At 46.1% G+C, this 20,773-nt stretch overlaps 1 long non-coding RNA gene across 2 annotated transcripts; it reads right to left on the bottom strand.

The window, feature by feature from the left end:
* Positions 1 to 5,938: 5,938 nt before the first annotated feature.
* On the bottom strand, positions 5,939 to 17,670 carry LOC136397686 (uncharacterized). 2 transcript variants are annotated; one of them, XR_010749899.1, is made up of 5 exons: positions 17,297 to 17,670; positions 12,181 to 12,330; positions 9,932 to 10,097; positions 6,709 to 6,854; positions 5,939 to 6,451 (listed from the first exon to the last, which is right to left on the bottom strand). It is a non-coding gene; the product is annotated as an uncharacterized lncRNA (long non-coding RNA). The 2 variants fall into 2 exon arrangements; XR_010749898.1 differs by having other exon boundaries at positions 5,939 to 6,854.
* Between the last annotated feature and the right edge of the window lie 3,103 nt (positions 17,671 to 20,773).

Raw genomic sequence — 20,773 nt, forward strand, 5'->3', positions numbered from 1 at the left:
GAATTCTCAGGATGTGTGATCTAGAAAAATATGCATGGATCTTCATTTCATTTCATTTCATTTCATTTCATTTCATGTGATAGGATAGGAGATAGTGAGGCAGACTCCCACATGTGCCCTGACTGGGATCCTCCAAGCAACCCCCTCTAGGGCTGATGCTCGAGTACCAAGCTATCCTCAGCACCTGAGGCTGATGAGCTCCAACCGAGCTATCCTTAGCACTGGGGGCCATGCTTGAATCAATTGAGCCACTGGCTGTGGGAGCGGAAGAGGGAAAGGAGGGGAAGACTGAGGGGAAGAGAAGTAAATGGTCACTTCTCCTGTGTGCCCTGACAGGGAATCGAACCCAGGATGTCCATACACCAGGCTGATGCTCTATCCACTGAGCCTCCAGCCAGGGCCTGGATCCATATTTTAAATAAATTAATTTTATTGTTGGAAAATAAATATATGAAGGTGATATTAAAAATCAATCAAACACAAAATTATAGATGATGAAAAGTTACTTAGCCTCCCTGTGCCTCTGTTTCTACCTTTGTAAAATGAGACTAACAATACCTAAATAAATATGTGTGTATATGTGTGTTTACATGTGTGTATGAACAGGTACAGCAACCAACCAGAGTGACCTGTGTTGCAGAATCTAGGAAAAAGGTCATCAGAACACGTCAGAATGGACTAGCACACAGGAAGTGCTCAGTAACTCTTGCTTTCTGTCTCACAGCCCAGTGTGTGTTAGACACTGCGCAGAGAGCTGACGGTGCACAGGAAGTAGTGCCTGGTCTTCAGGAAGATCACAGTACAATTGAGTTCATGAGCCTCGTGTGAAGACACAACACCCGATAAGATGAATGCCCAAAGAGGGGCAAAGAAATGTTGAATAAATCTTAGTCATGAAGCAATTTCAGAGGCTGGCAAACTGACAATTGAATCTCATGAGGTGTGTGAGTGTGGACAAATTAGCTGTCCTTTCTGAGTCTGTTTTCACAACTGTAAAAGGGGAATAATAATATACATTACCATGTAAGATTGTTGGAAGTATCAAATTAAAGGAAGCATGTTAAAGTACTAAGCATAGTGACTTAGACAAAATCAATGATCAATAACTATAACTAGTATTATCATTTTGGGATGAAGTGATCAGGTAATGCTTCCTGAAGGAGGTGAATTTTAAGCTCAAATCTGAAAGATGAGTAAAACAAGGGAAGGGCCTTCAAGGTGGAAAAAAGTGTACTAGACTGGCAAGCAGGAGGAGGAGTGAGAGGCAATTCCAAGGAACAGCAGCCCATACACCGGGCAATAGTGAGGGGCCCAGGGGGGACGGAGGAAAAGAGGACTGGACAGGCAGGGTGGGGCGCAGTCAAGACGGCTTGAACGCTGAGCTGTGGGTTTTTACTTTATTCCCTTCGTACAAGGGAGCTGTTAGAGATTTTTGAACATAAGCAAGACATAGTCATAATATGTGACTACAGTAGGTTAAGTTCTTAGAAGGAAGGTTAATTGAGTGGAGGCTGAGAGCCCAGTCAAGACAAAGGCAATGAGGATATATGTTAGGGCATTGGCACTGGGCATGGAGAGGAAGGGGTGCCTCTGAGTAACAGCCCACTGGGCGCAGTGACTTGTTAGGTGTTGTCCTTCAGACACTCTTGTGAGAGAGGGGAGAGGACCTGGCATGACGGCTCTGTGCTTGCTCCATCTTCACCCTGCGGGAGGGATTTCCCAGGTGATGAGCTGGCCTGAGGGATCCCTGGGCACACCTGTCCAACAGAACAGGTCTGCTTTCTCCCGGGCCCCAGGTCCACCTCAGCCCATGACTTAGTGTGAGAGGCTGGTGGATTGATTGGCTCAGTGACCCATGGAGAAAGATGAGTCATGTCCAGCAGAGCAGTGGCATCCCACCCCAGCCAGAGTGACCTGTATTGTGGAATTTAGTAGAAAGGTTATCAGGACAGGTCTGAAGATGCCTGGCTCAGTCACTGATTGCCAGGCAAGTCGTTGCACTCTGTACACTGTTTTCTCTCTGGCTATAAAGTGGGTAAACCTCTTGGAAGTTTAAGATTAGATAATAAATTCTTAAACCAGTTCACTCAATCACTGCTGATCTGCTCTGTGCCATGTCCCGGGGACAAAGGAATGAATAAGACATAGGCCTTCCCTCAGGAGGATCAAGTCTAATGGGGAAACAGATAAGTAAACAGCACAGAACTAAATGCTTCAATATATAGTTTCACATTTTCTAACTTACTGAGCCATCTCATGTGAGATAGAAGCAAATTACACCCCTTTGAAGGATGTGGAAACTGCGGGCCAACCAGGCAAAGTGATTTGCCATTCCTGGTGTTCCCACATTACCTTGTTCATGAGTCCATCACAGACCTTACTTAGCACTTTCTATTTGGGTTGGAGGTTCAAATGTTTATTTACTGCCCCCTCCCAAACTTCAAACTCTCTACGGGCAGGGCTAGCTTCTCATGCATCTGTTGACCATGAACATCTAAGCCAAGCTTAAAACAGGATAACGGAGGGCTGATCAGTAGAGAGAGTGGTGGAGGGAATGCAGCTAAAATTTATAGGGCATTGGCTAAATGCGGGCTTGGCTGGTCACTTTACATCTGCCACTGTTTCTTGTACTATGAAAACTCGGCCCTGTGGGTATTACTATCTCTGTTATATAGGAAGCGTGCCAGAGGCTGAGATGAGTTATGGGATTTGCTGAAGGTCACATTGAGGGTAATCTGAGAAACTTCAAACTCAGAGATGGCCCAGGAGATGGTGTGTGTGGAGGACAGGGGTGAATTAGGTGGTATGGCCAGCAGTCCAAACCCAGAACCAGAGAGCTATCTGTAGAGCATTTAGCTAGTTTCCTGGAAGCATCTTCATCCACTAGAGCAGGGGTCCCCAAACTTTTTACACAGGGGGCCAGTTCACTGTCCCTCAGACCATTGGAAGGCTGCCACATACAGTGCTCCTCTCACTGACCACCAATGAAAGAGGTGTCCCTTCCGGAAGTGCGGCGGGGGCCGGATACATGGCCTCAGGGGGCCGCATGCGGCCCCGGCCGTAGTGTAGGACCCCTGCACTAGAGCTTAGCCTGCTCTCCAGCTTTTACTAGCATCTACGTTCCTTTGTTTGGAGCATCCAGCTGCCCCTGTCCCCTCTCAGTGAATACTTGCTGAATAAATGCTTGAATGGGAGAACAAAGGCTTGAAGAAGTCATCACAAATGCTGAAACTGCACTATGTACTAAGGCACTGGGGTAAGCCATTCACTTGTGTTTTCTTTTTTCATTTTGCCAACATCACTATAGAGTAAGTACCACTATGGCCCCAATTTTACAGAGAGAAACTGAGGCTTAACCCTTTGAGTAGTGAGTTTTTTTCATGCTCACTAAACCCTGGAAGTGAGTTTTTTTTTCCAAAAAATATTAGTTCCAATTACATTTTTATTAACTAAAAATCATGATTGTTTGATAACCAATTTATGGAAACAAGAAAAACATACATTTGCCTTTTTTTAATATTGCCTTTCACATGTACGATCATACTCTGGATGGTCAGGAGGCATGAGGACGTATATGAAAGTTCGTACTACTCAAAAGGTTAAAGATGTTGTCCATGGTCTGAAGTCACAAAGCTGGTAAGTGGCTTTGATTGCAGGCTTGTCAGGTTCCAAAGCCTGAACTACCATTCACTACTTTGAAGTAGGAATTGATTGTAGCTCCCAAGCTCTTCTGAAAGGGACAAGGTCCCTGCTGGATCCAGCTATCTTTGAGATTTTTAAAGACCTTCCTCTGAGTTTGTGGATTAGCCCCAACTCTGAGGACTTCTCCAAGGTACCTGCTGAAGGGATTTCTCAAGAATCTCCCCATAATGTAACCAAGGGAGGTCTTTAAGAAATCAGGCCAAATAGAGGAAAGGATAATGAACACGAGGAAGTCATGAGTCAGCAATGCCGCAGTGGCTGTCTAAAGAGATAATGTGAACTTGGGTTGTATCACTAGGAGCAGAGTGTCAAATAGTAAGGTGACATGGCACTTCCTCTGACGTCAGACTAGAGCCCGAATGTGGGGTTAAAATCTGGTTCCGCATTTTCAGATTGTCCAAAAACTCAGAACTGGGACACAGATGGGAATGATGTTGTCATCCTTGTAGAGGCTGAAGCCCTGCATTTCTTTTTCCTGAAAAAGAGAAAGGTAAGGAAGTTGGAAGTGCTGTCTAGCACAGTAGTCACTAGCAACACGTGGCTCATGTGACTGAGCGATTGTTATCTCTGTTTTATGGCCCAGTCAGGTCAGGGAGCTTGTTGCAGTTGCACAGCTGGCAGGAAGGTCGTGGGGACTTGAACCCATCTTGCCAGCCCCAAAGCTGAGCCCTTCACGACCACACTAGCCTCTTGTCCCACCTCCAGCGAAAGCCTGTGCACCCTTCTGAACCCAGACAGGTGATTGGGTCATGTCTGCCTGTGCAGAGGGGCCTCGCTTCCTGCCTGCCCCACCTGGACCTGACTCCAGAAGCCACCTGTGTTATTCTACTGATAGCAGTGTTTGCCCTTCCAAAGCCAGGGCCATAAAAGGCAGTTTTCAAAGTCACTGCCGCAGAAATGTCAACATGAGGGGGAGGCCAGTCTCAGTTTCTGAGGTGGAATGTCACCTCTGGGCTGCCTCAGAGGCTGCCAGGAATCCAGGAGCGTGGGGTCTAAGCTGGCTTCTACCACAAATATGCTGTGCTATCTTTGGCATATTTATTACCTTCTCTGAGCCTTGGTTATTTTATTTTTTTTTAATCATAAATAAATGGAGAGGGTTGGACTTAAAGGCCTTAAAGGGCTCTTCTATCCCTAAAATATTTAATGTCCTTCTGCTGTGGATCCTGGGAGGGGCAGCCCCCAAACTCTTGTATGTAGCACTTTATGTAGCAGTCTTCAAAACAAAACAACCCCAAACATAGACCTGGATTTTGTTCAGAACTTCCAACAATGTAGCCATTGAAGCAGTAAAGCTACTCATTAATATCTCATAAAAAGTGATTTTGTGATTTTCTTAATGTACGAAAAACGTCCCCCACCCCCAACCCTGGGCCCAAAGCCCCAGAATATAAAACCACAGTCAGACCACTAGGATTCTACAGAGCTCAGGTGTCTGGACAAATTGCCCACACTTGAGAACACAGGGCAATTTTCTCAACTTTTAAAATGTTTTCTCCCTCCCTCCCCCCTTTTCTGGGGTTTCGCCCTTGCTTGTAACTTAAACCACAAATAACGCTTTAAGCCTCTGGCTGTGAGGAGTGGAGGCACAGCTGCCAAGAACAGCAGGGCTCACGTGGGCCCTTTCTCTGCCTCTCAGAAGGCAGCTCTGCCCAGGACAGCAGAGCGTGCGTTTTTCTTTCTTCTCTAATCGATAGAAATACTACTGCCTGTCTTATGGACTGGGAAGGGGCCAGGGATCAGCTGCTATAGGCGAATCAAAACCCAGCCACAGTGGCCCCAAAGCTTCTTGTGTGCCAGTCGAACCCCCTAATATTGGCTTCTATTTAAGTCCTTTATTCAGAGCTCGGTATGTATAGGTATTCATGTTTGCAGTGGCGTGAATGTGCTTGTACATTCTTTCTTACTCTTGACACCCAGATAAGCACTCACGTCCTCATGTTGTAGTGGAGGAAAGCAAGACTCTTGAGAGGCAAACCCAACTCATTCAGGGTCATTCATGTGATTACCTGGGAAGGCTGGTGTGTAAATCCAGGCTGGCACCAGATTGGACTCTTTCTGTGTCTGCACTCAGCAAGACGGGCCAGAAAAACAGTTTGTTCTCAGCTCACAGATGAAGCCGAAGCATGATAGACAAGGCTTATGGAACTAGACTTCTCTTCTTCAAGAGTTTTCTCCCACAACAGCCAAAATGATCCCTATGGGAACGATGCTTACAGCAGAAACGCCAGCTCAAACCTCTCTCCAGCTGCCTGCTGGACATCACTGCCTGGATTTGTGCTCAGTTTTATGAACAGTGCGTGGATCATAGTTTGGGGCTTACTGTTGGTCGAATAATTAAGTCCATGATGGCCCACACATACTATCCAAATCTAGGCTCATCTCATCCACTGTTGATTCTCCAGTGCTGAGAGGAGGCTTGGAAAATAACTGTCCAATGAATGCATAACTAACTAAAGGAACGCACTCTCCTCTCCTCTCCTCCCAGCCCCGCACAGTTTATCTTCTGAGTTGTCTACTTCTGCTACAGTTTATCTTCTGAATTGTCTACTTCTGCTAAAGACACTATCATCTCTCTCCAATATCTCAAGGCAATAGCCTGGGACTTCCCCGCAGACACCCCTTTGCTCGCATGACTCATCAAAGTGGTGACCACATTCTTTTAATTCCGCCTCTGACCCGTGTCTTCCATGCAGTCCCCTTCTCTTCAAGTTGGAATTCATCAACTTCTTGCCTTTATTATTTAAAACTGTTACAAGGAACAAAATCCCAAATTAAATTTGCTTCAGCAAAAAAAAGGAGATTTAAGTTAGAAAAATATAGGGACAATCACAGAATGGAAAGTGAAACCAAATTAGCAAGCCCCGGGGAAGGCACAGTGGCTGTAACAGCTGTCTTTTTCTTCCACCTCCCTTTTCTGAGTCAGTTGATCTACTGCACTGCCTTCATTCTTTCTCATCTGCTTCCTCCATATCATAGGGACACGGTATAAGCCTCTCGACTTACATCTTTCTTTCTAGGTCAGTTGCTTTGTAAAGGCAGGAACTTGATTAATTTCTTCTTTGTAGCTTTCCCCACAATGCCCGGAGCATAGAGAGTGCTCAGTTATGAAGTCCCAGCAAGCTCCTAGAGGTGGATGAGGCAGACGTAGTCTGTTGAGGCAGAAGATGAAATGATCAAGACTGTAGGCTCTGAGACCAGACTTTTCACTTATTACCAACATGCCCTAAGAAAGTTATTTAACAGTGCCTCAATTGCTCATCTATAACTTTCAAACAAAAACTGAGCCTACATCATTAGGTGATTATAAAGAACAAATTAACAAGTGTGAGGTTCTTAGAAAGTTGCCTGGCATACAGGGAGCACTCGTTCAAATTTGGCTGCCATAAAAATGATGATGAAGTTTGATGCTAATGTTGGTGATGATGATCTGTCTTCTGGACTTAGTCTTTTTTTAGAATGGTGAAGAAGGCATTGGGCTTTTGACTTAGGAGATTTGGGCTCAAATCTTTTCTCGGCCAGTTAGGTAACCTTTACCTCGCTGATTCCCTTTCTCTGAGATTTGTTTCTTCATTCATAAAGTGGGTATGACCTCACTGACTGTAAGGAAGTCATGAACTAGGGAATGCTGAAGGAGGTGTAAGTTTGGGAATACCATACTCCTGGCCAAGGCCTCTTCCTCCAAGAAGTCTTCTGTAACGCACCCCCATCCATACTGTGTTAAGCAGCCACAGCCCTCTGTGCTTCCTCAGGCCATGTACGTGTTCACAGATATTTCCTAAGTGAGCACCTACTAAGTGCTGAGAGTACAGTTGTAAAAAAGACAAAATTATTGCCTTTTTAGAACTTACACCCTTGTAGGAAGACAGTCAGAGTACTAATAAATAATAATATAATTTCAGGTTGGTAGGGCCAGAGGACTTGGGGTGTCTCCAGTTCAGCCCCGCAAGGCATACTGTGTGTCTTTCCCTATTCATGTACTGGCCTCTTCTTCTGCAGTGATCTCCTGAAGGTCAGGGGCCAATTTCACTCCAATCTGTAGCTCAGGTACCCAACACAGTCCCCATATATTGTAGGAGCTCAAAGTTCATTACTCTCCCCCGTGGTTTAATCTAATGATCACTGTGACACCTGACATTTTCTAATTCTAATTTTTCCTTCATTAGGTATTCTGCCTAAGCAGAGCGTCCCCCGAGGATCCAAGGTGAGACATTAGCATGGCAGCTGGGCAAGTCATAGAGAACTGCCTGTCCACCAGGGAACCAACAACAGTCACACACTGGAAGTCAACAAGGGAAATGGAAAGGGAGAGACCCGGGCTCAGCGGGGCGCATGCCCTGGGACCTGCGCCAGTGTGAACACGGCTTTCCGGGTGAGGATTTCCCCTCATGGGATGGGACTAGCAGATGAGGACAAGGAGAGATAGGGAACTGTCTGTGCTTTCCAAAGGGCTTCCTCTATAGCGTCTTATTTACTTAACTTCATAACAATCCTTGGTATGTGTGTATTTGTCTAAGTATGTACATGCGCACGCGCGCGCACACACACACACACACACACACACACACACACACACACACTCTTATACTTTCTCTGACTCACAGATGAAGAAAATAAAGCCACAGAGGCTAAAGGATTTGCCTGAGGTCACCTATCTAATAAGAGACAGAGGGTGGGAACGAACATGTCCTTGGAAACCTCCAGGTTTGTAAAGTCAGGAAGGTTTAGAAGGAAGGGTTAGGGATTAAGGAAGTCCGTGAAACCAGATTTGTCCCCTATGAGGTCTCCCTGTGGCTTTTCTCTCCCTTTTCCAGCCCGGCCTCCACATCCTTGCTGTGTTCCACCCCTGGTGCAGAATGGGGGGGGGGGGCAGTGGCTCCTTGTTGTGGCTGCTGGCATGATTTGTCCTGTACCATGTCTCTAGCCTCTTCACCTGACATTCTTTCTTGCCCAAACCCTACACTTCAAGCCTTCACTGCCTTTGCTGTAGCTGTTTTCTAGTGAGCAGGGGATGGGGAGAAACAGAGCACCCCTTTCCATAATTGCATTCTGCCGACGTGTCACCTTCTAGTTAGGGTTAAGGTAATACATTATATGAAACTAGAAAAAGTGTGAAAGCAAGGCAAGTGTGAAAGCAGGGCCTTGAGACAGTAGAGCAGATGGTAAAATGTGGCGCCTTTTAATTTAATTTAATTTTGATTTTCTAAGGTGGCACATTTTTATTTATTTATTTATTTTGTTGTTGTTGTTGTTGTTGTTGTATTTTTTTGAAGCTGGAAACAGGGAGAGACAGACTCCCGCATGCGCCCGACCGGGATCCACCTGGCACGCCCACCAGGGGGCGATGCTCTGCCCCTCCGGGGCGTCGCTCTGTCATGACCAGAGCCACTCTAGCGCCTGGGGCAGAGGCCAAGGAGCCATCCCCAGCGCCCGGGCCATCTTTGCTCCAATGGAGCCTCAGCTGCGGGAGGGGAAGAGAGAGACAGAGAGGAAGGAGAGGGGGAGGGGTGGAGAAGCAGATGGGCGCTTCTCCTATGTGCCCTGGCCGGGAATCGAACCTGGGACTTCTGCACGCCAGGCCGATGCTCTACCACTGAGCCAACCGGCCAGGTCTTAAGGTGGCACATTTTTAAACATGCAATTTCCTCAACCAACCCAGACTGCTGCCCTGCCCCCAGCCCAGCAGGCTCACTGGCCCCTGGTGTTAGCACTGGCCAGGCCCTTGAGTTGCTGGCCAGTGCCTGGCACATCAGCGGCCGCCAGGACAGCTTGGTGGAAGGACTAAGAGACGCAGAGGCATGAGGCCACAGGGAGAAGTTAATCTCTCTGCCCTCTGCTGGGTCTTCCCTCTTTAGGAATATAGTGGGCTATCAGTTGGGTTAAAAGAACAGCTGTGGGAAAGAGCAGGAGGAGGAGGCTGGGTGTGAGGAGGAAGTGGAGGAAGGGGAAGAAAGAAGGCTGGGGAGGGGAAGTGGGAAACAGGAGGTGGGGGAGGATGCGTGGCGGGGATTGAGTGCCTCTAATATCCATCCCTGAACCTCTTTCAGCCGCTGGAGGAGAAGTCTAGCCTGCCCACAGGACAGAGTGGGATGGCACTTCCTCTGAGGAGCGTGGAGCCCTTGTAACCTTCCCATGTCCAGGGAAGCTTGGGTGGGAGCTGGGCTGCCTGGGTCCACTTTCCTACGCAGCCCCGCTAGCTTGGGGTCAGACCCTGAGAATACTGACTTACCTGGGTCAGGTCTAGCTGCCCTTGGTATGGATGATGTTTCTCAGGAGCTACTGGGGTGGGGTCCAGATGTGCAGCTGGTCCAGGAAGCCACAGAACTGTGACTCAGAGAAGGAACTTTCGATGTCTGCTACAAGACTCCTGAACCACAGGGGGACAAGAATGCAGGCTGGGAGAGAAGGAATAAATACTTCATTTTAAAAAATGCATAACTGGAGGAGAGGTTTTGTATAAAGTTAAAGGTTAAAGAACCCTGAACTACAATAAGGAGAGCATTCCTGGTAGAGAACCTACATGTTCTGTGCCTTATGGAAATTAGTGTCAATGGCCCTGTGTATTGCATGCCCGTGGTGTGCCAGGGGCTTTCCCTTTCTATCTTACTTAATACTTACTGCCACCCTGTGAGGTAGGCCTAAATAGTTTCATCTAATTATTGAGGAAGCTCGGACAGTCACTGAATGCAGAGCCTCCACTATTCAAAGTCTCCTGGTACTATAGCTGCAGAAAGGGAGGCTCGGGAGGATAAGCACCTTGTCGCAATTAAGAGCATCTGGCACATGGTAAGAGCCCCCTCCTGCTCTGTGGCCTCTTCATCCACCATCCCTGTTCTCTCCAAGGTTCTCAGGACTTGGCTTTCAGAAGGCGCAGGAGAGTGAGGGTCCCTAACAGTTGCCCTAACAGTTTCAGAGAAATGCCCATCTACAGGGCCTCCGGTCCACTGCCAGCTGCCAGGGCCATCTTCTCAAGCGATGGCAGCTTCTTGCTTTTCTCCAGTGTCAGGTCACACTTGGTCCTCCCAGGAGGCTATCGCTGCCCTGGGCTGCAATGTTTCTCAGGGCGGTAATGACAGTGCACCCATGTGCTGATGGATAGAGATGACAGGAAAGGAGCAGTCAGGAGGGAGGAAGGAAGGGCTGGCGGGAGTCCGGGTGGCGGGTGGGGCTGGTGGCCAGTGTTTCCCTGTAGGGAGAGGACAGGTTCAGGGGCCGGCTTCCTTGTAAACAGCTCAGCCAGCTCTAAAAATACCCGTCCTAGACAGGGGACACTGAGCTCCTCCGGTCTCCTCCAGAGCCTCCCCAGGGTCTCAGCCCCTTTCCTGAAAGGTCAAGGGGTTGGGACAAAAGTCGTGTGAAGAGTAGGATTTCCTTAGCAAGGAAACTCTAGCAATATTTTTTTTTCTGGTGCAAAAGAAAAGGATGACACTCTGGGTTTTAGCAACAACCAGAAAAGGCAGAAGGCAGCTTTCCTGAGCCCCTGTCTCCTTTTAGTGATCTGAGGCCTGGACCCAATTCAGGGTCCAGTTCTGGAGCTGTATTTATTCACAGCCTGGGATCAGGGACAGAGAGCAAGCTGTCCCCCTTTGTGGGGTGTGTGACTTATGACTCAATGGCTCAATGGCTCAGTTTTTATAATTATGAGAGGTAATAATTGCTATGTTTACTGCCCTCAGGTATGGAGAGGATTAAATGAGATGCTATATAAAGCTCTAATCACAGTGCCTGGCACGTGGTGAACACTCTGAAAGGCTTATGATGATGGTTTTATATGATGATAATATAACTATTCTCTGAATTTGCATTTAAGACTTGGTTTAAAAGGAAACTTAATAGGTAGGTTGAAGAGAGTGGTATGGATAAGAAGAGGCAAAAAGAGCTTGAATCATAGAAAACTCAAAAAATTATTTGACAGATAGGGAAACTGAGGCCCAGGGAACAGAAGGCAGTTGCTCCGGGCCGGGCACTGTATTAGCAGCTATCTGTGGGTTCAATACAAAATAACAGTGTAATGAGACCATTAAAACTCCTGAGTCACTCTGAGTTTGCCTCACTAAGGGTTAGGAGAAGAATATAGCACTTTAAAGTTTGGAAGGCCCTTTGTGAGGGAGGAACAGATCTCAGCAGATCATTGACAGAGGGCTGAGCTCCCTGGTGGGGACATTTGATGGACATATGCAAGGACATAGCCAGAGAGAACTCATCTTCAGGGGTGGTATCCGAGTTATGCATCTATTTTTCATGTCCTGGAATCCAAGGCCCTAAGCTGGAGAAGCTGAGATCGGCTTAGAGAATACCTGCTCAGGGTGGGAGACGTTAGCCAAACGAGCACTTGAAATGCGGCTACTCTGGATTTCAAAGATTTAATTTTTAAAAGATATAAACTATCTCAATCATTTTTTTATTGATTTTCATGTTGAAATGATATTTTTAGATTCGTTGGGTTAATTCATAGATATACTATTACATTAGTTTCACCTGTTCCTTTATCCTTTTTGCCGTGGCTTCTAGAAGGTGTAGAATCTCACATGTGGCTTGCAGCATCTTTCTTCTGGGCAGCACTGTTCTAACCACTGCTTGTGCGCAACAGTGGACAGGTTTTCCCACCAGGTCATAAGTCTCTCATCACTGGAGATGTTTAAAAAAAAAAGAAGCAGCATTGTTAATGGAATTCTTAGAGCTAGATGGATAAACTCTGCAGCCCCCCCAAGTCTGATTCAACCGAGATTCCCAGACAGTACTCTGAGGAGCACTTGTTTCTTGGAATACGAATAGGTATTATAGGAGAAAAGATCGATGAGCAATTTCATGTCGGAGATTCTTGGTTTAAAAAAAAAAATTAAATTCCTTCACTCCAGGACTTCTCAGGACCTTCTAGACACAAAAGTGCCCTGTGATGTTTTTAATGACAAGAATACTGTATGACATATTCCTCATATTAATTGGTCACAGAGCCTTCTTTTCACAGAGCATGATGAGGAAATAATTTATTATCAAGTTCATTCCTTGAGCTATGCTATCTGCAGGTTCTCAAAAGAACATGGATTCTGTTGTCAGGCAGCAATGGTTCAAATTCTGGCTCAAATTCTGGGTGACTTTGGATATGTTACTTTACCTTCTTCAACTGTAAAATAAGAATAATATTGTCCTCTCAATAGAGCTCTGAGAGTTACTTCTAGAAGTGTAGAGCAAGTGCAGTGTAATGGCTGATGCAGAGCAGGTATTCAAGAAATGGTAGCTCTAGTTACTAAAGCCCAGAGATGGAAGCTGATTCACCGAGCTCACACAAGAAATAGGTGACAGCTAGCCCTGAACTCCGCCTCTGGGCTGGGAGGCCGGCCTCACTTCTCTTTCTAAGCAACAGCAGATTAAAGAGGGGAAAAAATTTCACAGAAGGAGACATGAAGCTTCTTCAAATCTGGTGTGATTTCTTTTTTCTTTTTAAGAGAGAGAGGGACAGACAGACAGGAAGGGAGAGAGATGAGAAGCATAAATTCTTTGCTGCAGTACCTTAGTTGTTCATTGATTGCTTTATCATATGTGCTTTGACTGGGGTGCTGCAGCCAAGCCAGTGACCCATTGCTCAAGCCAGTGACCTCGGACTCAAGCCAGAGACCTTAGGCTTCAAGCCAGTGACCTTTGTGCTCAAGCCAGCAACCATGGGGTCATGGCTATGATCCCACACTCAAGCCAGTGACCCCACGCTCAAGCTGGTGAGTCCGTACTCAAGCTGGTGACCTCGGGGTTTTGGACCTGGGTCCTCAGCATGCCAGGCCGATGCTGTATCCACTGTACCACCACCTGGTCAGGCAAATCTGGTGTGATTTTATAGTCAAGTCAATTTTAAACTAGACACTATTTCCTTCTCTCTGTCCCTGTCTTGTCCCTCTGTCAGTCCTGGCCAAAGGAAGCTGCGGCTGAGCCTGGTACACTCCCCTTGCCTCCCCTCACCTGCTGGGTTCCTGCCCCAGGAGTCCTTGGAGCCCCCAGCAGATGGTTTGCCCTTATCAGCTGGCTCCAGGCCAGAGGAGGAATCCTCCGATCACATGCAACTTTCTGGAGGGAGGGAGACCTTGTAAATAAACACAGTCCATACAGAGGAAGGGGGGAGGGTTGAGGGAAAAGAATCCTTGACATTTGGTGACTGGGCCAGGATTAAAGGCCACCGGGCATAGCCCTTATTGGCCATTTCGGAGAGGAATCGCCAATCCACTCAGCTTCCCTGGATGCCAAGGTGGCCCTTAAATAGCCCTGAGAGCTGGGGCATTCCCAGTGTGCTGCTGGCTTGATCCAGGCTTAATCCCCTGCCCAGGACTAACCTTTCACAGTTTACAGAGCACTTTATCTCCCGGCTCAGTGGAGTCTCACAGAACTCTCCTGAGAGAAGGGAGGTGTATCATCACCCCCGACTTACAAAAGAAGAAACTGAGGCTCAGATTTTAAGTGACTCACTCAGATTTTAACTGGCAGTAGTCATATCTGGGCTGAGATTTGTGTGTATATTCTGTGACCAAGTCCCGACACCTGCACAGCACAGTGTCATCTACTGTAAGGTGTCCAGTATTGAGCTCCATGCCCTGGGTGAGCCCAGCTTCTCCCCAGGGAAGCCCGTGTTCCAGGGTGATGGATATGTTCACAATCTTTGTGGTGATGGAGGTTTCACAGGTCTGTATCTATTGAATTGTGTCCTTCATATACATGCAGTTTATTGTATGTCAATGATGCATACTTCCAGAAAGCTATTAAACAAGAAGACAAAAGACAAAAAGAATGAAGGAATTTGGTAGGCATATCATTAAAAAACTCTATGAGAAGTCTTAAAATGGGGACACAAAATTCTATGGGCACATGGGGAAGAAAAGAGAGCTTCTCTCCCAAATTGGAGATATCAGAAAAGACTTCTTGGAATAGGTGTCTGATGTGACTGAAGGTATGGATAAGGAAGTATTAGGTTAAGAAAGATTAAGGTGGAAGAAACAGGTAGAGTTTGTTTTAGGGAATAGAGAATGCTATACTACCACCCCACCCCTATCACACACACACATGCTCACTTTCTTTCGATTATTGGGGGCCTGAGCTTAAAATTAACAGCTGCAACTCTCTCTTTTCTTCAGAAACTCAGACACACTTCCTACTTGGCAGGCATCTGGGTTTGCTAATAAGAGTCCTGCCCTTCTCCCTCCCCCACTGTGTGGCTCATCCCTTCAGGTCCCGCTTAGGCCCTGCCCTCTCCTATTTCTTTGAACTGAACTGCCAAATGCTTGCTGGGTGAGCCATTGACAACTCAGCTCCCAAGGCCCAGGACCCCCTCATATCAGCTTCAAATCCACCAAAAAAAAGAGGTTTGGGGCAATTCGTGTGGAAGAATGATCAGATTCTAGGTCCAAAATGAAAATACCTTTTTTCTCTTTTCCACACCCTTTGGCTTAGTACTAGACATGTGAACACTGGAAAATTTTGAATGAATTTATTAGAATATATTGTGATAAGCAGTAGAAAATTCAAGAAGTGTTATAATGCTGTGCTCTGATTATTGGTTAATTTGCTCCTAAACTGATTCTGATCACCGTTCTTACAGTTTGTAAAACATTAAATTGGTTTGGATGATCTCTCTGTCATGCCTTTATATCAGGGACTCTTCCAATGACATATGAAACTCACATATGAAATACTGGGTTAGCTCTTGCCTTTCAATTTTCTTGACATGTTTGTTGATTTTAAACTGCCCCTTTTCAAAAGTTTCCTTATTAATTAAACAAACCAGTCAGCTACATTCCCAGCATCTAATTCAGCACTCAAATATAAGCTTAGTTCTGGAGTCGGCTTTCCAACCTTGGCTTAAGGGACATTAGTCACTGGGAGCAAAATGTGGCATTTGAACAGCTGTTTCAGGCATTCAGAGTCCAGGGCCGACTGGTTAGAAGGTTGGGGGGAGGGAACCAATATTTCTTACTGAATACCTTCTCTACACCAGGCGCCCAGGCCTTTACAAAGAGTATCTCTTTTAAGTCTATGAACAGCTCATTAATTTTTTTTTTTTAATTTAAGATCTGTCTTCTCCAGGCACAGCAAGTTTAAAAACTTGTCAAAAAATTACACAGTTCAAATCCCAGGTGGGACTGGGATTTGAGCCCAAACAATCTTATTCTAGAGCTCATACCCTTGAACACTCCCAACCCCAAGACAGAGGTACCATTATTATCAGATCTGTTCTCAGATGAGAAACCAGAAGATCAGAAAAGTAATTTTCCCAACTTAAACTAAATGCAGACCCTGGATTTGAACTCTGTGATCTTGGACAAGTCACTTCACCCAACCTTCTTTCATCCTCCCACTCATTAATTTAAGAAATAGAGCAAGGGCTTTTTCTGTCCCAGAGACATCTTTCCCTAGAGATGAAAAGATATGTCAATATAAAATGTGGCCACAGCTCTCCAAGAACTCATAATCCAGTGAGCAAGAAAAAACATCTAAAAAAACAGCAAGAAACTTGATTGCAGTACGAGAGGTGCTGTAAGAGGCAGATACAAAGAGCTAAAGGAACATAGGGAAAAAGTGTCAAATTGCTTGGTGAAATAAAAGTAAGGAAGGCTCTCAAGAGGAAGGAGCATTGCATTAATAACTCCATGTTCCCCAGGTAGAGCAAGGGAAGGGGCTCTCCAGGCAAAGAGAGCATCAAAAGCAAAAAATAATATAGTAACAGCTATACTAATATTGAGTGCCTACCACCTGCTTTAAGTACCATCTCAGTAATTCTCACAACATTGTAAAGTAGGTACTAATATTCAGACCACTTTACAGAAGACAAAACATAGGTACATAAAGGTATCGCCTAAGTGCCTATGATCACACAGTAGCTTGCTCTCGATCACACAGCTATTAAGGAATCAAGCTGGAGACCAACCCCCAGGCAACCTGGCTTCAGTGTCCACACTATTAGCTGCTGTGCTCTCCAAGTTTGGGGGCACCTGCAGGTAGATTGTGGCCACATAGCAGGAATTAGGTCAAAAGGGTCTTCCTTTCTTCACAAGGCCTTAGATGTTCTTGATATAAGGACCCTGGACCTCTTGGGATCCATAAAAGTTATAATGTTAGTGTGTTAAGGAATAACATTCACCTTTGTCTATAACGAGGCTAATATAGAATGGTACTTGAACTTGATCTGCTTCTTGTAGGACTTTTGGTATCTTATGCTCAGTGGGATTCTCTTGGCTTCCATGTCAATATTTGAATCCTTGTTCTTTTTCTGAATTCCCTCACTGGACTGGAGAGCCCACAAGGACAGAGCTCTTATCCACCTCCCCCCCCCCCCCAGTACCCAGCACATAGAAGTTACTCAAATAAATATTGGTTGAATGAATTACTATTTATTGAATGAATTCTTGAGTCTTTGGTTAATAATTTAAAGATATAGTAAATAAATTAGTTATGAGTTAACATATCTAGTTCAGTCAACAAAATATTTCACACTGTGTAATCAGTGAGGTAGGGGGTAATAATAACAGAAGGGTTTGTTTGAAGATGAAAACTGTAGGGATTATTGACTTGGATCAGTGTTTTGTAAAATGAAGCTGAACTTTTTAAAAGAACTCACCTTCAGGGCCTTTGATTCAGTGGATGTGGTACGTTGCTTGAGCTTCCTAGAGGATGCGGAAGTCCATCTGGCGCTCAAGCACGGGTCCCTTCCTCTTTTCCCATCTCTTTCAGCTTGTGGTTGAACACTCGGAATGATGGGCTCTTACTACCTCACAGGCAGGCTGCCCCACCCATTGTCACAACCGCAGCAGCAATAATAATACTAGGGATACCATTACAGTGACGGTATATCGAGCGCTTCTGTATGTTCCAGGCGCTGTACATATGCTATTGAGTGCACAGGCTAGGCATTATGTATCCACACTTTACAGTGAAAAACCCCCGAAACTCAGAGGTTTGGTGGTTTACCCAGTGTCTCAGAGGCAGTGAGGGTCCGGGGCAGGATTCAAGCCACCCAGCTTGTCTGCCCTCATGCGACACCCCCCCGCCCCCGCCCCCGCCCCCGGGACGCTGGTCCCTGGCAGCGAGGGCAGGGCGGGGGTGACTCTCGGGGAGGAGGAGCAAGCCAGGCCCGCCAAGTCCCCGGCCCCGCCCAGCCCTCCCGGACCTCCCCATAGAAGGTAAACCCGGGCAGGATCCCATGAGGGCTGGCGGGACCTGGAGGCCTGCTGGTTTCAGTTTCTGATGTTCAGGCCCTGAGCAAATAAGGACAGGGAGGAGGGTTCTGGAAGCCTTCCCTACAGATAGCAGATTAACTCCCTGCTGCCGGGGAACCACCCACGTGGGAACGGACGGGTTACCCCTGACCCCCAGGGCCATCTGAAGCCCCAAAAGGCACACTCTAGCCTGCTCAGACGCTGCGACGCGGGGCGGCTCAAGGTCCAGTTGGAGGCAGGCTCGCCCCAGGACGTCGGGCTCGGCGGAACCGCAGAGGGGGCGCCACAGGCCCGGCCTCCAAATATGGATTTACCTTCCTGCTTCAGCTTGCCTCTCCCTCCCTTCCCGGGACATTCCTGTTACAACGTGTTAGCAGACCTCTTGAAATGTTTGTTTTCTTTCTGAGAAAGAGGCTGAAGGGCATTGCCAAGACCAACATGAACTCCAAACACAGGGCACTCACTGTCGTACTTTTTCTGGACAGACAGACCCAGGTCTGACTACTAGTCCCACCACTTCTTAGCGGGTGAACTTTGTGTAAATTTTGTAATCTCGCTGAGCCTCATTATCCTCATCTATAAAATGGGGTTAATGATACCTATCTTTAAAAAATGTTCTGAGGAGTAGATTAGATAAATACAGATTATACATATTAAGCCCTTAATGCCTTCAGTCAATGGCAATTAACATTATTATCAATTATATTGTTATTATGAATGACTAATAATGATACTCGGGATTATTACTAATGCTACTGTGAGCATAAGTGTAAAAAAATAGACTCATTATCACGTTTTACTGAGGGAAATGGTTTTATGAGAGGTAAATAAAGAAGGAGGAATCACACTGGGTCAGGAAGTATCTACACGTCTCATTTAATATTCAACCAGTTTCATAAGGCAGGTGTTATCCCCATTCTACAGATGAGGAACTTGAGGTTTCTGGAGGTAAGTAACTTTCCCAGGTCACACACTGAGCTAGTGCCTGGTGTCCTGACCTCCCTCCTTCATGGTGCCCCGTAAGCCCCAGACACCTCTCACCTGCCTTCCTCAGCAAAGGTACCTTCATCTCCTGAGAAGTCCTTCCCTTTCCTGGCTCCCTTCAACCAGGAGGAAGACAAGTCAGCTCTGGAAACTGGATAAAGGTCACCTCCTCCAGGGAGCTTGCCTAATTCTTTCCCCCCTTTTCTTGTACAACCCAACCTTCCCTCCTTTGTTCTCCTGGTACCTTAAGCAGGTTGACTGCACACCTTTGTGGGTGTGTGTCTCCTCTAGGGTGTGTGTTTCTCTGAGGCGGGCACTATACCTTTCTCTCACTTTGGGAGGGTCAGCGTGGTGTTCGGGTTGTGAATACAGGCTTAGAAACCCAACTGCCCAGGCTCACATCTTGGCTTTACTACTTGTAGCTGTGAGGCTTGAATAAGTGACTTAACTTCTCTCTGCCTCACTTCCCTTATCCATAACTTATAGATAAACAATAAGATCAGCATCATGGGCTTGCTGTAAGGGTTGAATGAGTTATATATGATATATAGAATACTATGAATCTCTAAGTGATAGATGTCCAGTGAATGAAGACAAGGCCAGTAAGGTCCTGAATTTTGCTAATTAACAGAAAGTGAAACATAAAAAGAAAGTTACAGAATTAAGAGCATGGGGTAGATATTAGGAGATCTAAGGTCTCATTCTGGATCTGTCTCTATCTTAATGTGTGGACTTGAGTCTGTCTCTTCCTCACTCTGAATTTATTTCTCGTGCAAAATCAAGTTTGGCTCCCACAGCTAGCACATCTTTGAAGGATAATATTCAGTAATATAAATGATTAGCTTTTTGTCTGTAGGACTTTTACTTGTGTAATATTCCAAGTTAGAAGTTAAACTTAGAAATAAATGTCTGGTTTGCCATTGGAAGCACAGAGCTCTACCACTGGTAGATAGTTATGCTAACCATGATTGTTGCCAGCTTTTACTGAGCACGTGCTAGTGCCTGGCTCTGAGCCAAGTACCAACATTAGCCTGTTCCCCCCCCCCCTCCCCAGGAACCTTATAAAGAAAGTATTACTACTGTGATTCCCATTCTACAGATGAGAAAACAGAGGTCCAGGGGCTGTAAGAAGTTGGACAGGAAGTGAAATCCTCATTGCTCAGGCTTCATTCCCTACTGTCTATCAGAATCCTCTCCAGAGCATGCCTGTTCAAATACCTCTGGGGCCAAGGAGCCTGTTATCTTTCCAGCCAGTTCATTATTAAGCATTCTGAATTGCTAAAATGGGTAAAGCTGCCATTTTTACATTAGCTCGTAACTTTGGACTTAGACTGTAGGCAGACATAATTTGGGTAGAAGGTTGAGGGGGAGGGGAGGTTATAAATTCCCCTGAAGGAAGTCATCAGGAGCTGTTTCCAGCAGATTGGTGAGAAGGTACAAGCCTCTGCTCCTACCTGACTGTGCTGGCCCAGTTCCCTCATCCAGAGTCCTGCCGGGGGATGGGAGCTGGGGGATGCTGAGATCTTCCAATACAGCTTGCATTGGGATTTGACTGAACTCAAAGCATCAGAAACTTCTATCTATCATCGCCAGTCAATTGAGACACATTACCTTCAGGGTGGTGTTTGGTGTGCATTGGATCATGGACCCCGTTAATAAAAAGTTTGGAGCAACTCAGGACTACAAAATTGAAGAAAGAAATTGACTCCAGGATGACTGATTTTGCCTGGTTTTATTTGGTTTGCTCTTTTTCCAAAAACAAATATCCTGCTTGCATGGCGCCAGAGACTCATCATTCTCAATGGGATAAAATGAAGGCCCTTCACTATCTAGTCCTAACTCACCCTTTTACCATCTTCTCTAACCACATCACCAATGCCATTTCAGCAGAGAAT

This window comes from Saccopteryx leptura, chromosome 3, assembly GCF_036850995.1.
Source record: "Saccopteryx leptura isolate mSacLep1 chromosome 3, mSacLep1_pri_phased_curated, whole genome shotgun sequence".
NCBI lineage: Eukaryota > Metazoa > Chordata > Mammalia > Chiroptera > Emballonuridae > Saccopteryx > Saccopteryx leptura.